General features: G+C 32.7%; 1 non-coding gene across 1 annotated transcript; it reads left to right on the forward strand.

Moving 5' to 3' along the window:
• The first annotated feature begins 3755 nt into the window (after positions 1 to 3755).
• Positions 3756 to 3827, forward strand: TRNAP-AGG (transfer RNA proline (anticodon AGG)). The gene has a single exon. It is a non-coding gene; the product is annotated as a tRNA-Pro (tRNA).
• Positions 3828 to 18512: the final 14685 nt, after the last annotated feature.

Below are 18512 nucleotides of genomic sequence, written 5' to 3' on the forward strand. Positions count from 1 at the left end.
AAGTATGTAAGACCTTGATGAGAATGGAACCTATAACTCAACCAATGAATGAGTACATTGAAATTGCAAGCCCAAGAGGGAAATGGTGGAACACATAAGAATACTTTCTTACCATGCTTGGTAGGACATCCAAGCATGAGTTTTCTACTACTGCTTTACCACATAAGTTGAGAAATTTATACCGTGACTTGAAACCATTTGATAACCAATTAAAAATCAATGAAATGAAAATAAGAAAGCACTGTAAAGTATACACGTGGTTGAAGAGTGACAAAGAACCAAATATAGATCTTATATATATTTGTTGTAGTTTTTAGTGAGTGGTAAAGTTTTTAGTGAGTGGTAAGAGAGATTTTGGAAATCAATTTAAATTCAAAGTAATTACAATGAACAATTTTAAAATATCTTACATTTCCTATGGTTAGGTGAGAAAACAAAGGCATTAGGAAGAAGAATTCATGAATCATTTTATTGACTTGTGAAAACAAAAATTTAAACAAGAATAAATGTATTTATACTGTATAGAAGTGAATAAGAGATGAAAGATGTACAATAAAAAACATAAATCTTTGTACATATTATACTTTTGCTTAACTTCTAACACTTTGTTGCTTACGAAGGTGTTTCTCAACAGGTCACCTTGAATCATTATGAGGGCCTCCCGTTTCGTTGTCGAAGTTGTTTCTCAACGGGTCACCTTGCTTCTGACTGTTCTCTCTCTCGCTGCAAAGGTGCTTCTACTTGGTGGAAAGATGCTACGGAGGACCACTTGATGATTAATGCTTCAGATTCTGTTTCGGTTGATTCATCCCAAGATGAGGTGCCCCTTACATGATGAAGCCCTGGTTGATGTTACTGTTGTTGCGGCCCCTTCTGCCCCCTTGGATCCTCCTCCTGTTGCTCCTGCTTCTCACTTTCACTCTGCTCTTGGTGTTCCTTCTCTTGTTGTTGCTCCGCTGCAACAGCCTGTTGCCGCTCTGCAACAATAGTTTGGCAGTGACTCTGCAGGGTTTTCCCCGCCTGTTTCTTTTGCGAAAGTTCCTACTGATAGTGTTGCCTGGACGGTCGTTTGTCATAGGCGGAAAGGAAATTCTAACCACCTTTCCCAAGCCCTCCTTTCTCAAGAATTGGGGTTTTCTCCCCCCTCTTGATTTGGTTTGGGTGTTGTTGGTTTAACTGGTTGGTTTAGCCGGTCCGACTTTGTCCTTTTGGGGTTTGCACCCCTGCTTGGTCTTTAATTTTGATAGCCTTTGGCTTTGTAATGGGTCAGCGCCCTTCTTAACGCTGCTTTGTTTCAAAAACAATTAGCAATAGTTAACGCTAATCATTGAGGGATTGAGGTCTCTTTGTATTGGGTCAGCGCCCTTGTTAACGCTGCTTTTTTTAATCAAAAATACTTTGTCGCTTGCTTCCTAGTAAAACTATTCAATTTACAATAACCATAAATCATAACATAAAACTTTCACGAAACTCACAATAATGGCCTATGTTGCACAAAACAAGAGTAATCTATCAATAAAGTGTAATTGTGCAAGGTTGATCATTTTGATCTATGAAATAAAATTCCACTAATCCAGATCATGCAATAGCTAGTTTGAAACAATACTATCACTTTTAGGAGCCAATAACAAAGTTAATCCAAGTTTGTAATTGGACAAGTAGTTTGTTTGATATTGCATGTTAAACTAAAGAGAATATATGCAAGGTACAAACATCTTGCAGATAATCATATGCTCATTTGAAATGGAACAATGAACTGCCACAACAATTACCATGTCTCTATTGCATAAGATACACTCTAATAGAAGAGCATAGCAGATAAACTTTAGTGATTCGTGTTAGTAGGGAAAGTGATTGCATAAGATTGAAAGTGAACCTTTAATAGTATTTTATTCACGAACAATCTGCATTTGAGAAATTTGCAAATTTCAATAGGCTTACATTTCTAAGATTTTTGTTTTGCTGGGAGGGTTTTGGAATTGGTTATTGGATTAGTGATGGAGGCGAGGAGAAAGATGCACTGAACATTTTCCAGATGTGAAGAGTACTCATAAAATTAATATTGCATTGTTTGTTCCTAATTCATCTGTAAGAGAAAGAGGATGGAGGGGTGAAGGAAGACCAACACCTTGACAAAATTTTGGCGTTCATCAATGAGTGCTCAAGAGTGATTTGCTGTTTATTTCTAATTCCTAAACAATAGCTGCTCCACCAAAATAGGGAAAGACTCTCAATTATCATTTTTTTGACAATTTTTAAGTTGCATGGGAACACTTAACTGCTTAAATTTAAGCAAAAAATAGAGTTAAGCAGCCGCATAGGAACATGATGTTATTAACAAAAATGCCATGTCTCCACAATTTTCTTTCCCTCTTTTTTTAAAGATTTTTTTTTTTTTTTTCAAATTTTAAATGCACAAATTAGTATTAATACTATTAATATAAAGTTAAGATAAATAATCCCTAAAAATATTGAACAGCCACTACTAGTCAAAATAACAGCCATATGAGAACATACTCTTAGCAAAGAGAACGAGGTATTTGATTAAAAATAAGATGAACTAAATATAATGTCCTTCCATTGCTACTTAAATCTATTTAGAAATCTAACATTTATGGATTGTGCAGCTCGAGACAAGACATTTGCAGCATTTAAAACCCCCAAAAATTGATTTCTATGATTTGATTCCTCAATCAAAATCTGATTTGATTTAAATGTGTATTCAATTTCTCAGCTTGTATTTTGACAAGTTGTTTTCATTAATAGATTAGACACAAATGTCCTGACTGGTTAGAGTAGTTGGTCTTAAGTCTTGGGTTTGCTCCCTGGAGTATTGGGTTTGACTCTCTCTAGGGAGTAAAAAGTTTCAAGTAATGCTTTCTAACTTATTTGCAGCCATTGTTTAAAGTAAATTTCAATAAACACCACTGTATTTTTTATGTTTTTGATTAAGTAAAAGCAAGTGTTTTTAATGTTAATATGCAGATACAAACAAATAAAAAAGAAGCACATAAGAAAACACAGAGGGTACGAATGTAAAAAAAAATAATAAACAAGCTAATATTTCTCTTCCTTCAACGTGTCCCCTGCTACAAATATTTTACATTTTGTTGACATGACTGATTGTATTTATACAACAAAATTTATTTATGGGGATACCAGCTCCAAAAATTGCATTAAAAGCAAATCAAATCTTGGATTCAAGCTATAAAATATGTTCTTTGAATTCTGCGAATGCTCCCAAGTGAAATATTTGAAATGAAAACAGATTTGATATTATTATCGTATCTATTGAAACTAATGGTTACCAATTAAGGTTTGATTTGATTTGATCACCTACCTACTGGCGATCTGATTTGATTCTAAAATCAGATTTCATCTGATTTGCATTTGCTATAATGATATACAGTAATTTGCATGTAAGACAACATTGACCTATTTTATGGGTTAAATGAATATACGGGCAACGACAGAGGTTTCACGAGGCCTGTTTTCGGGGAGCTTTACCGCCGACTAAAGAGGTTTTGCAGTGTGAGACAGGTTTGAGTGAAAACCCCACGCTATATGGCCCATCGGCTAATAAACATTTTTTTAATCTAAAACAATTGCATTAAACTTAGGTTGTGTGGCCAGACTCAAGTTTTGGTCCTTTAACGAGGGCGTGGGTTCAAATCCCACTTCTGACATTTTTGGGTGTGTACTGTATATTTAATTGAACTTTGAAAATTTTAATGGCATAAAAAGTACTCAACTAAGGGCATTTGGTCTAGTGGTATGATTCTCGCTTAGGGTGCGAGAGGTCCCGAGTTCAATTCTCGGAATGCCCCTTCTGGATGAAAAGTCATAAATTATCTGCTGTAAGTTGAACATTCAGTTCTGCTTGCGGAAACAACAGTTGGTTGGTCACGCTTTTAAATTTTCCTCTCGTTTATCCAACACAATGATAAATTTTGTATTGCTGTACTATTTCTTTGATGATACACATAATTAGTGGTGCTTCAATCAATATGTAAGCTTGTCAAACTTTCCGTTTTTTTTTTCTTCAATGAAATTTTGAGTGTAGTTTGCCAAGGTAACTCCAATGAGTAGATGTTCTTCCATGGGTTTATTAAGCTTCCCATTTTCCAACAAATGTCTTTCCATTCTCATGTCAACACAGTTTTCATAGATATAGTCACTACCTTTGAATAACGATTTTTGATATTTTTTCAATGTTCGATCAAACAACATTATGAACAATATTATGCATCACATTGTAGAGTAATCTATTTGACATATTAAAGTTATATAAAATCACATGTTACATTCCAAGAAATATTATTTTCTTGATAGAGTGCAACATCTTCACTTTACCATTAGAGGGTTAAGCTTAATTTAAAATGTTGTTTTTAAGCAATCGTATTTAAAGACTATTGATATACAAAAATAGAATTACTAACATCAACCTACAATTATATTAAAGACAATAACTATCTAATTCTTCATATACAACATTAGAAAATAACATTTCTTGCAAATTTAAAAGAGTTAATTAGTTTCACATTAGATTGACTCTAAACAATCTAAATAACCTATAGTTATGGGTATCGATTTCATACGCTTTAACAACTATTCATACTCTCCAATTCAATTGATCCATCATAATAAAAGCTTAGTGTTTTACTTATCTTGATGTCACAGTTTACAAGTAATTTTGCCAACTAAGCTAAATCTCCATTGTAAGTAACAAACCACTGTTTTACTTATCTTGATGTTACAGTTTACAAGTAATTTTGCTAACTAAGCTAAATCTCCATTGTAAGTAACAAACCAATGATGTGCAATATTTGCTCCTTTATCTTAACAATTTTCTTTCTCTCTAATAATAGTGAACATATAAAAATAAAACCACATTAATTACTTAGTACATTGCTATAGAATATAAGAACTCCATCTCAAGTACACATTTAGGTGTACTTTCGGCTTCACCACTTTTAATAAACCTATTTAACAATAGTATTTACTCAATGATGCATTAATATAAATGTGCCTTCAAATGGTGTTTGTTATGATTTTGTATCTTTAGTTTATTGGTTTGATTTGTGGTTTTGTTATTTGTTTTTATTGTTTCCAATAATGACGTAGCCATAATTTGATTGTTTAGTTATTGTATTATCAACTTTTGATGTACATAATTTATGGTCCCTTCAAAACCAACTTATTTGAATTCAACTACTAAAAAAAATTAAATATAAAATTTAATAATTCTAATTAACTTAATTTAATTTAAAAGTTGAATTGATTAAAATATCTAAAAAAAAAGATCTACTGAATGTATAAATAACCTACCTCTTACAAAAACCAATAATAATGAGTGATTAATAGAAATCACATATAAGTTTGTATTGTCTTCTAAAAGAATCCATATATGAAAAATATAGTTTTGAAGAATGATGAATCAATTCTCGCTCTAATTATGATTCATCGAAAAATTCAAAAATCCATGAATATATTCTACTAAAATGGTCAAAAATTCAATTGACGTCACCCAAACTCAAAATGGAGACCTTCAATGTGAATCGGTTTCACATTAGATTGACCCTCAACAATTCAAATAACTCATAGTTATGGATACCAAATCCATATGTTTTAATAACTACATCCATATTCCCCAATTCATTGATCCTTCACAATGAAAGCTTGATATTTTACTTATCTCAATGTTAGAGATTACAAGTTATTTATTACCTAAGCTAAATATCCATACTAAGTAATAACCAATGATGTGTAATATTTGCCCATTTATCTTAACAATTTCTTTCTTCTCTAAAAATAGTTGACATATAAAAATAAAGTCACATCAATTACTTAGCACACTACTATACAGTACTATAGAATATAAAGACTATATCTCAAGTGCACATTTAAGTCTACTTTTGGATTCAGCAGTTGTAGTAAACCTATTTAACAATAGTCTTTACTGAATGATATATTAATATAAATGTGTCTTCCAATATTTAAAAAACCTAATAACAACCAACACCTTACAACTTCAATTTACCCAGACTAACCAATTCAATTGGTAGTTAAATAAAGCAATACAAGGTTATCATCTATTTAGCATGAGGAAAAAAAAAATCAGCCTTACAAGTTTCTTCATGCTTTAGTTCAATACATACATAAATAGTGCAACAAAAACCATGCCAATTAATTTTCAAGGCATTAACTTCCATGAACATAAAACACATCTCTAACAAATCGTGTAAGGTTAAGAAGCAAAAACAATTCATTTATCCCAATGGGCCTTGTTGAGTTACCCTTAACACACTACAATTTATTTCTAATACAATACAAACCCTCTCTATTATGGTTTAATAAATCGCATAACACACTTCAACACACTTATGACACAATCTTTCCAATATAATAAAGCAATTATAGTCATTAGTCAATTTTATTATAGAAGGTTAGCATGGTCAAGTGATTTACATCTATAATACCTAGAAACCCTCTTCATTGAGTATGGAAACTAAAATATTGCATATGCTCATTTTCATTCGATCTTTGAATCTCAATGCCTAAAAATGTACATTAATTAAACTACTTTATCAAAATTAAATTGATTTAATGATATTTATTATTTAATTAATTTAAATAAATTATTCTTCCACAAATATTCATAATTATAAAATAATCCATTATTCATTAGTTTAGAAAAGTGGAATATAAATGTCAATGGAAAATTCTATTCCAAACCATTAGTAAGAAGAGAGCATAATAGGAAAATTGAGGACCATCTTAATGATGAACTAATAAGGATATAACGGAATCTTTAAAAGGATCCCTCTAATGTGAAATTGAATGAAGAAATGATATTGGTAAAAAATGCTTTGAGAAAAATCTAGATCAAGAAAATACAAGGACTAAAAATAAGGGCTAAAATGAATTGGCTCCAAAAAGGTGACAAGGCTCAAAATACTTCTTTAGTCTACTAGGAAATAAAGAGGCTAAGGAATACATTGACAAGGTCTGGGATGATGACAAGATCCAATACAAGATCAAGAGGAAATTAAAAGCCTCTTTCTTGGGTTCTATAAGACCTTGTTCAGTTTGGAGTGGGTAACCTAGAAAAGAGGCAAAGAATATGTGCAAGAATCTCATTCCAAAAAAAAATGATGATGAGGACAGGATGGTCCTTGACAAAGACATTAGCTTAGAATAAATAAAGAAAGCTATCAACACCCTAAACAATGATAAATCTCTGAGGATGGATGGTCTCCCTGTATATTTTTACAAGAAGAATGAAGATTAGACCTGCAAGGATTTGTTGGAAGTGTACAAAGAGGCCATTGCCAATGGTTCTCTTGGATCTTAGATCAACAAAGTAATGATTAAACTGTTTCCCAAAGAGGGAGATAAGTCTCTCATAAAAAAACTAGCATCCTATTACATTTCTTAAGGTGTCTTATAAAATCTTTGCCAAAGCTCTTGCTTTGAGGTTAGCAGACATCCTTCCCATGTTTATTAGTAATACTCAAACTAGGTTTATCAAGGGGAGGTACATATTGGAAAGCCTAATCACAAGTTGGGAAGCTATGAAGTGGGCCAAGATCAATCAAAACACTCCTACGTTTCTTCTTGATTTTGAAAAAGCCTATGAGAACATTGAATGGGACTATTAGATCATGGCTCTTAAGGCTTTTGGATTCACTGTGAAATTTTGCCACTTTGTGAAGTAATTGCTTCGGGATGTAGATGCACAAATTGACATCAATGGCTCCCTCTTAGAACAATTCAAGTTGGGAAGATCCATTAGGAAAGGATGCCCTCTTGTCCCTACACTCTTTGTTATAGGTTTTTATGCTCTCTACTATATTCTTAGAGAAAATGCATTATGTCTGAAGATTAAAGGCATTTTTCTTCCAATCAAGGAAGACCTCATCAATGTTCAATTGGCCGATGACACAAATTTGTTTATTGACATATGTGAAAATAACATGGATTCTCTAATACAAAAGTTAAATACCTTATGTAAAGCCTTTGGTACTAAGCTCTCTACCACCAAATCTATTATGCTAGGGTAGACATAATCACCTCTAAATTGGTTTCTAATGGGGAGTCCCTCATAAGCAAGATACCTTGGTATCTTCCTTTCCCTCAACCCTTGTCTAAAGGATGTGTAGATTTTGATTAAAGCAAAAATAGATAGCAAATTGAATAAATGAACATACATTTTCTCACAGGAAGAGTTTAAGTTTGGTAGAAAATCTTGTGTTCATACAACTTATATTATGCTTCAATTTTGATTTTTAGTAACTATCAAGTTAATGACATTAAAAAAAATAAGGAAATTTCTTTGGTCGGATGGTAAAAGAAATAGAAAGCAACATTTTTTTAAATGGGGGTGGTGCTATCTGGATAAAAAGTGGGGTGGCATTGGATTAAAAAATCACAGGACCCAAGGTATGGCTCTAGCTATTAAATGGATAGTCAAGGCTATGGAAGAAGATGAGCATTGGAAAGTTATAATAAGAAATAACATCACTTAGGTTATCCCAAAGTAGGCTAAGTCTTAGATGATGCTTCCTTTCTATGATTTGTTAGTAGACACATTCCTATGGTCCCTATAGAATCCATAGTCTTTAAAAGTATTTGGAAGGCTTGGGAGTTGGTGAAGAATAATATCATGTCAATAAAGGTATTATTACTGGTAATAATTTGATCCACTATGAAAGGTCAATTTGGTGGAACCTATCTATAAGAACAAGCCTCTAGCCCTTCTCCAACGATGCTCAACAAAAAATTGGGCCTCTAAATCAATCAGGTGCTTTGGTTAAATCCTTAAAGAAGGGCGGCTTAAATCCTAGGTCGCTTTGAGTATATAATTTTATATTCCTACTTCCAATTGGCATACTTACACAATTTTGAGAAATGTATTTGATAATGGGTAAACTCACAATGCTGGTTCCCACTTTTTGGTACATCCTGATTTTTGCTGAATTCATAAAGTTTTTAGAAAATATAATGATTTAGGCTTTAAGAGGTCCCATTTGAAGTAATTAATTGAAGAGAGTTAGATCAAAGGCTCTTAGGTCAAAATTTATTGGATAGAACCTCTTTACTTCTAGATCATACTTGCAATGGAGTCTCCTTTGCATCTATCAAATGCTGATAAAAAACCAAATTTATGTTAGCTTTTGGGGGGTCAAATGAATTCATTTAGAAGTTTTTTTTTATGTATTTAGTCCTTATTATAAGCTTTCCAAATAGTATAATTTTTAATATATTTAATTTCATTAATATATTCTTATTTAATTTCTTATGAATGTAGGTTTTTCACCGAACATGAATGAACTTCTTTGTTCAATGCATTGGGAAAAATAGTGAACTAATTAAAAAAAATTGTATGGACTAGGTATTGATGTCTTCTTTCTAACAAAAAAAAAAAAATTGGATTTTGATATATATAGAAAAAGTTATGTGTTCAAACGTACAACTATATCTAAATTATAATTAGTCGGACTTCAAAACTTAATAAAATAAAAAATATTCAACATATCAATCAAACCAATTGCATGCCCTGGGTATTGATGTTACAAACCAAAATTCAAAAGAATTAAGTTTTTATCATTTATAAAAAAAAAGTTATGCGTTTCGGGATGCACATCATTGTTAAAAAATGTTGTTTGCTGTAAAAAAACTACTTTTTGAGGGAGATGGAAAAATCAATTAAAAAAAATTCAAAAAAATATATTTAGAATCTACAAACAAGATGTTACAAATCACTAGTTTACATCATCTTCAAATTCTTAACGGTTTAAAAGTTATTGGTGTCAAAAAGTGATTTTTTTTTCAAAATGTTCATCTAAGTGTCAAAGTTGGTCAAAAAGTGGGAACCAGTATTGTGAGTTCACCCTAATCTCCATCTCCCTAAGGACTATTTTCATAATAGAAAGTACACTAATCAGTTAGTATGGATTGGTGACTCTAACATTCAGAAAACTAATGCTAGAACTATTTATATATTATGTAACAATGAATCTTTAATTGATCATGCTAACCAATGTTGGAATATTTCATTATGCAACAAGCAATGGCAATATATCTTTGACAAGTAGTGGAATTATATCTTTAAACCAAGAAAGGCATGATTCAAGTGGCTTTTAATTTTGCAAAGGTTGCCTTTTAAGATGAACCATACTCACAATGATCTTTGTAGCATTATCTTTATTTGACTCACTAAACTCCATAATGAGCTCAAATTTTCTCTAAGAAACTACAAAATGAACCTATAATAGAAACCCAAAAAGATGAACCTCCAAATTTGGTATCTCTTTCAAGGTTTTTTAATTCTCTAGGTCATCATATGATGAAACACAAGCATTCTCAAGTTTTTAAGATCCAGCAAGATCATCAATTTGCTAATAGATCTGAGGTATTTGCAAGACTCGATGTCTAATACCATGTAGTACCTAAATATTAGCTAAAACACCCCAAGATCAACTAAAAAACAAAAGATAACCTTCCCCAATAAAGTATGGCAATAAATGAGATTGCTTGATATTAAGATCTATAACCAAATAAAATGATGATCTTATGATACAAAATGTACAAGATCCTAGCTTATAAAGGCAATGTGAAAGATAGGATTAGACAAGATCATGACGTGTCATAATCCTATAACATAAGACAACTATCAAAACTACCTAGGACACAAGAAGTAAATGAGATAAGATAAATTCTCTTATTAACATCTAATACTTGTAGAAATATTCCTAGGACCTAAAAATGTATCATGTGAATAAGACCCAATAGTAAACTAGTAAGGTGAAATACCTTATTCACACCAACACAAAGTGCAAAAATAAAAGCATAAATCATAATATAGAAGGTGATATGAGAATAGGAGATGCACAGTTCAAACATGGCATGTGATCAAAAGGCTAAAGTGTAATATCATATAAATTAAATAGAAGTAAGGAGGATCAAAATATACATGACATAAGAAAAATAAATAAATAAAGGAAAAAATAATATGAACATAGCACATGTTCAAAGACAATTGTGTCAACATGTACTAGTAAAGTTATCTTTTGTGTCTCCACATACTAACTAGTAACCTAGAAACAAGATAACATAAATATAATAATGGAAAAAACTATAAAATGTGGAAAGTAGTAAGAGAGATTGGTTAAGGTATCTAAACAATGAAGCCATCCCCATTGGGTGTAATCTATAGCGTGATAAGAAAATGTACCATTTAAAACAATGCCCTAATAAAACTATCCATTCCATGATGAAGGGTGCCTCCAAAAAAAAATTTATGGTATAAGATGCTAACTATGATATATGCTTTGAAATAAATGGGTTAGATGTTTTATCATGTATTTTTTTATGTGAAACCTCAAAATGTAGTGCACTATGGTCCATATACACATCAATAAAACAATCTTCATCATGCAATGTCACATGATTAGACTCAACTTGTATCATCAATTTACCTATAAGATACTAAAATTTATGTGTCCATGCAACACACACATTTGTAGAATTTATATGTGTGCATAATAATAAAATATTTAAACATATGTGGTGTAGGCTTAGACACATCCATTGGTATAACATTAATTATTAAAATTAAATATGCAAAATCTCCTCCAATTTATTGAATTCTTTAGTTCTCTAGACACTTGATGATCATCATTAGGTAAATTCTTTATTATCCCCATTGTTGAAATACAATAATGGCATTAATTCATACATGATAGAAGAAGTGTTTGAAATATATTGATATAAAAGAGAATCTTTCAATAAAATACACTCATATCTACATATATTAGCCTGCACACACACACACATAAAAATGAATGATAAGGCTTGAAAAAAACTAGTCCTTGAATGAGTGGAAGTAACTCATCAATAAATATAAATTGAATCTCATCATCCCATAATAGAGAATTAAAAATACTAGTCAAATAATGAAAATTATTAATTGGCTCATGATCTTCTTGCTTGTGTTCCAATAATTAAGAAATAAATGTCTTAGGATCGATATTGTAATGAAATATTTCATAAATGCACTAGTCAAATCCTTAAAGGATGTGATAGAAGCATGATGAAATGAAAAAAAAAAACATATAAATATATGGCCATTCAAACTTGTTAGAAAATGTTTAGGAGGCAACTTTTCCTCACAAGAATAATTGAAGAATGTAGTTTGGAAAGTTTCTACGTGAATTAGTGGATCTCCTCTATGATTATAACTTCTTAAACAAACAAATATGATTGATGAGGATTATGTTAAAATTTCATATACCAAAGGGTTATGGCATATCTCACTTATATCATATATTTTCTCAGAAGAATTGACACACCTTTTGGATGGTCAATTCTACTAATGAGGGAGATCAAATAAGGTGAAACACCAATTTTAACATGTATCATATTCATATGTATATGCATGCCAATAGTAGAGAAGAATGGGGAATATGTATCATCAACTAGTAGCACATTATTATCACAGATACCAAGATCCCAATGTTGTTCTTTATCCTCATGCATGTCTAAGACATTTGTGTGTTCAATAGAAGGTGTAGAAAAATGTACTCCACAATCACTTGAAGACGCATCATGAGAAAGCATAAAAGAATTCAAATGATAATACTTATGGATATCAAAAAGTGTCATATCATCATGATTCATAAGATAATCAATGGGATCTGCTAAGGGAAACTATACTAATAAAGATAATGATCGTAAGAAAAATAGGTTTTAGAACTAATAATAAAGTAATCTATAAAGGCAAATGAAAAAACATTCAATTTAGAAAGATAAGAAATCAACGTAGAAAGAGGGAGTCAAGACCCTAACCCAGGTGGAACCTAATTAGAATTTAAGAGCTTTTCCCTAGAGAGATCAAGCCTAGATCTATTAGGTCCCTTCCTCTTTCAATGTAATGGTCTCTTAAGAAAAAGCAATGGTTTTATTACCTTAATTGGTGAAACCCTAATTTTCACCATTACATTTTGGTGAACCCGACTCCTTACACAACTACTTTTTATTTGTGTTCTCAAATCTAATTTGTGAGCATTTTAATTTTCAAATTTGCACTCAGATTTTTATTTTAATCAAATTACATAAATTTAGAGGTTAAATTCATAAAATCCCTAATTTATTTTGGTTAATTTGATTTGTGGGTTGCATAATTTGTAACTTTTATTTTTTAGATTTGATTTTAGACATTCATAATGGCACTTAATACATTTGATTTATTTTTCATTTCACATATGATTACATTTCTTTTCACTTACATTTATCAAAATCATGTGTTGGATAATGCTTTCTTTCACTTCACATTACTTATTTTCATTCATAGAACTTTGGTATATTGTAAGATTAGAATTTCAACATTATTTCCTAGTAATCAATTAAATCTCAAAGATTTTATCCTACTTTATGATGATATTTTTAGGAAAATACATTACATATGTAGATCACATAAAAGATTTTGTAGATCATCATCCTAGAGATGCTAATAAAAAACCTAATACTCGTACCTCTCCTAGGGTATCTAACGTGAACAGAGAAAGAGATAATACTCCTATCAATGATTTCTATAATTGAGAGCAAGCATTGAAGAGAAACATGGCACCATCTTCTTCTCATACACCTACCCTAGCGCAAGGGGGCAAGGTCAAGATATTAGTGTTTCAATCTCTCTAGATTCCCCTTATTCTCCTAGAGCTTATCTTAACCATCAAAACATTTGTAGAGAAGATGATGTTATGCATTTCATTCATGATATATCTCCCCACATAACATTAAGTAAAGATGAGGCCTTATATGATAAGGATCTTACTTCCCAACCTATCAAAGAGGATATGCATGATGATAGAAAGGAGAATCTCCCTACAAAGGACATTCCTTCTTCATCCACTTCTCCCTTTTTTCCTTCTAGATATACTTACACTACAAATTTAAAGAGATTCATTATAATACCCCTTGTTCTTCTCAATTAAAATATTCTTATAGGAGTGGATATAACATAACATCAAAAGAAGGTTTTAGAGAACAAGGACTTGGAAAATTTTAACAAGGAATCAAAGTCCCTATAAACCCTCCTACACAAACTATATAAACTCAAAATTGGCTATGAATAATTAAATAAATATTTATTATTTATTTAATGTTAATTTCCTCTATTAAATAATTAAATTGACAAGTTTAATTATTTAATGCATTTTAATGCTTATTCTTCTATTAAATAATTAAATTGAAAAGTTTAATTAATTTAATTCATTTAGTCATTCTTCTAATTCAATCTTATTAAATATTAAATATTTAATCATCCATTGTCTAAAGTCTCCATTAATTAAATAATTTTATAATTATTTAAACTCCTTTTCCAACTCACCTCATCTCCACATCAACTCAATCTTGCCAACTCATAATTTTGTGGCTAAACAAATTATTAATTTTCAATTATTTAATAGTCACATTTCTATCTTCAATCTCCATCTTCTAAATGAAATAATGTGTACGTACACACAATTTCAATTTTCCTATATATTCTCCAACCTTCCTACATCTTTGGAGGAAGTTGAGTCCACTTGTCTCAACATCCCTAAACATTCTCCAACCATTCTATATTCTCTCAAGTCTTCAACTCCAGTCAAGGTGAGCCTTCTGACACTTGGCTTCTCCTTCCATCTTTTCCTCCATCCTGCATGTGTAGGAGGAACATCTTCCTCTTTTTTCTCTCACATCCCAACCAGTCTCTTCATAGCCATCAATCTTGCAAGATTTAATCTCAACCATTGATCTCTGCCAAATGAGATTTTTGCTCATGAAAATCTATAAAAAGGACATTTCCTAAGCATTTTAGAGCTAATAGTCATCTAGGAGTTATCTTGCATTCACGTGAGTTTTGAACATCCAAGCATTTTAGCAATTTACAATGTGCCTTTGGCATGTTAGCTTAATCATTTTCATATAGCTTTTGCATAATCATTTAGATTATCATATCAACATCTAGTTATCAGTCTGTTCATCACCGTCATCTTGAAAGTAACCACAATGAATGTCTGAGAGAAAAACATATGCAACCAAGTTCAAATGGTGATAGGACACAATGAGACAACAAGATAGAGGTATAAGCCTTCAAGTTTTGTACTTGTAGCGTCCTAAAATTGCGACACTTGCAATTTCGACTGCATTTCGGTCTTCACGATGGCAACGCAACACGGAACCTGAATGGAGACCCCGAAACTTGTCCACGACACCAAAAACTGCATTTTCTTGCACCCTGGCCTGAACCTCCTTTGCAACCTGTTGTCCCGGGAGGTGGGACCAGAGCGCCCAACGCCCTGGTCCCCCAGGACCATGGCGCCCAGCACCCTAGTCCCCCAGGACCATGGCGCCCAGCGCCCTGGTCCCTGGCCCTATTTTGGGCCCGGCCTCCTATGGGACTTCGGGTCTTTTTGTTTGCAAATTGGAAAATAACATTTCCTGGTCGGCCTAAGGTCGGGAAAATCAGTCTATTAACCCTAATTGACAAGTATATAAACTACATTTTCCTCTCTCATTTAGAGAGAGATGAAAAGACGAGAAAAAGCGTGGAAACGATACTAAAGCATTCAAGCATTCAAGCATTCAAGCATTCCTTCAAGCAATTGATCATTCTAAGTCTCCATTCAAGGCTAAGTGTTGCATTCAAGACAAGGATTCAACCATTGAAGAGGAGATCACATACTACAACATACAACATACAACAAACAACAACATCTATACCTTCGCACATAAGGATACAAACATCCTTACAACAAGGTATTAGTACTTGTTTTACATTACAATCATTTACATTTACAACAATTTCTCATTTCTTGGTTAATTCCAAAACTGGGGTTTGACCTAAAGGCAAACCCCTAATCCCTAACCCCCCAATCATCTTCGCTTTTCTGTGTGTAGGTTGCAGGTACGCGGCTGAAATTGAAGATCTAGAATCCTTGTGCAGAGACGAACAGATCCCCCTTCGTTTCGTGGATTTTTCGGAGGACCGTGTGCACGCCGGGCGCCATCGTTCTGTCAACTTTTGCTCAAATTTGCAGGACAGTGCCGTATCGACATTTTACTACTAATTCCAGGTCCGCAGCTTCATCCTATATCCCTATCTCAGTTTATAAGCGAATCTTTCTCACTTTCTATGCATTCCTAGCTTAATTCTCTTATCCACATTCTTTACAAAAGAGGGTAGCCTTGCTGTCTTAACCCTTGAAACTCATTTAGGATCCAATCTTGCATTGTGTGGGATTGGATCTTGTGGGTTTCAACCCCTCTTTTGAATGTAAAATCTCCCTAAGTGAAAACCATCAACCCTAGCAACCTCCCTTCTCTCTCCTTGGAGTTGGAAGAGGGGAGAGCAACTAGGGTTCGATCGATTTTCCGCTTTACATTTTGGTGAACCCGACGTGAACATCCTTTCTGATTATTCATGGTTAGATCTGAAAATTGGATGCCTTGATTACATTTCCATGTTTGATCTTTTGCAAATTTTAGAGGTTGATTGCATAAAAACCCTAAATTTTCTTTTTAGTAATTGAGCTTGCGAAATGTTTAATTGTTAATGCTTGTTTCAGATCTACCCTTCTATTACAAATTATCAATTCATATCTGTGCTTTATTTTTGAAAATTAAGTGGTTAAGTGTCAAAACCCTAATTTTTGAAACCCTCTTGATTCAACCTTTGTTCGACAATTTCACTGATCAAAACATTTCCAAATCAGCTGTAACTTTGGATTCCGCAATAAAATCACAATATCTTTCATCCCTGAAAATTTGGAAAAAAGTTGCGAGGACCGTGTGCACTCCGAGCGCCATCGTCCCCGACATTTTTTCCGAAATTTCGGGAGCTAGATCTTACTGTATTTTTCTGCTAAAATCCAGAATTTTGGCTGATTTTATCAATTATAACACTTTCAAAATTACAGTCAAAGTTGGCCTTGTGATTGCTTGGTCTAGGGCTTCTAATCATTCAAGAATTGTTGAAATTGAAATTTTGTGTCAAAATTGTGTTCTTACTGTCCTAAATCTGACAAGTGTGTTTGCATTCATTCAAAATTTCAGTGCTTTATTCAAATTTTTGCAATTTGTGACTTTTGAAATTAAGTGCTTAATTACAACAACTTTGATTTCCGCTTTCAAAATTGAATTTTGTGTGAAATTGAGACAACTTTTGAATTTCAAAACTTGCATTACTTTTGGTATTCCCTCTAAAATCATAAAATTCAAAATTTCAGTTTCCCTCTCTTTTTCAAAATTCAAATTTTGCATTTTTCGACAATCTTGGTAGGATTCAATTTTGAGATTGCAACTTTAATTTGGCCTATCTACAGATCGTAAAATCACTCAATTTTTTCAGATTAGCTTTAAAATCATCATAACTTTCATCCCTGCAAATTTCGAAAAAAGTTGCCGGGACCATGTGCACTCCGAGCGCCACGGTCCCTGACATTTTTTCTGAAATTTCGAGAGATTGTCTTGATTATATTTAACAGCTTAAATCTAGAAGATTGGCTGATTTTACTGAAAATTGCTACCTCTAAATTCAAAATCTTCTCTCTCTTTCTAGTGCATGAGTTTTACAACAATAAGCCCTACTTACACTATTCCCGTTAGATGAAGCCGTAGAATTAAGTCTTTCCGAGGTTTAATTACCGAGGAGATGGAACCTAATTTGAATAGCCTTTTTAACGAGGACATGGGTAATTCCTCTAATCCTCCTAATGATGAAGAAGCTCTCCATGAGGTTTCTGTAGAACAACTTTCGAAATTGGATAATCAATTTGACGATTTTTGACAATGGATGTCTCAAGAATACCCTGATAGTCAAGCTCTTCCTTTAATTGAGGGTCTAAAACATATGCTTCAAAGTGATAAGAATGGAATTGATATTTTGCGTGGTATTGCACACATTGTGGATTCGAATGTGATGCCTATGAAGAGTTGTGCCGAATCTTTAGGTTATACACAACCTCCCACTCAAGTCAATCATTCTGTTCCTCTGACAACTTCTATTGCTAGCATACCTACCTTTACATCAAACATAATGACTACTTCTATACAAGACATTCCTCCTGTGATCACCAGTCATGGGGGCAATCCTTCTTCTTCAATTAACCCTCTTCCTTCATTCAATCCGACTTCTTCATTCATTCCTTCAATGAGTGTTCCTATTACATCTTCACAAATGAACATGGCGCAAGGGCAATTCATTCAATCATTCCATTCCTCCTTGTAGTGTTCCTCCTATCCAATAATCTCCTATGACTAACTATCATAGTGTCCCGCCACCTTACTCTCTACCTTCTTTCAATAACATAACACCTCCATCTCAATCTAACACGTCTAATATGAATTCTTCGACTGAAGCGACCATTAACAATCTTGCACAAACTGTCTCTTCTTTACAGCAACAAATTGCCTCTATGAATCAATCTAAGTTTAGTGTGCCCACATTTGATGTTGCGAGCCCACTT

This window comes from Cryptomeria japonica, chromosome 8, assembly GCF_030272615.1.
Source record: "Cryptomeria japonica chromosome 8, Sugi_1.0, whole genome shotgun sequence".
NCBI classification, from domain to species: domain Eukaryota; kingdom Viridiplantae; phylum Streptophyta; class Pinopsida; order Cupressales; family Cupressaceae; genus Cryptomeria; species Cryptomeria japonica.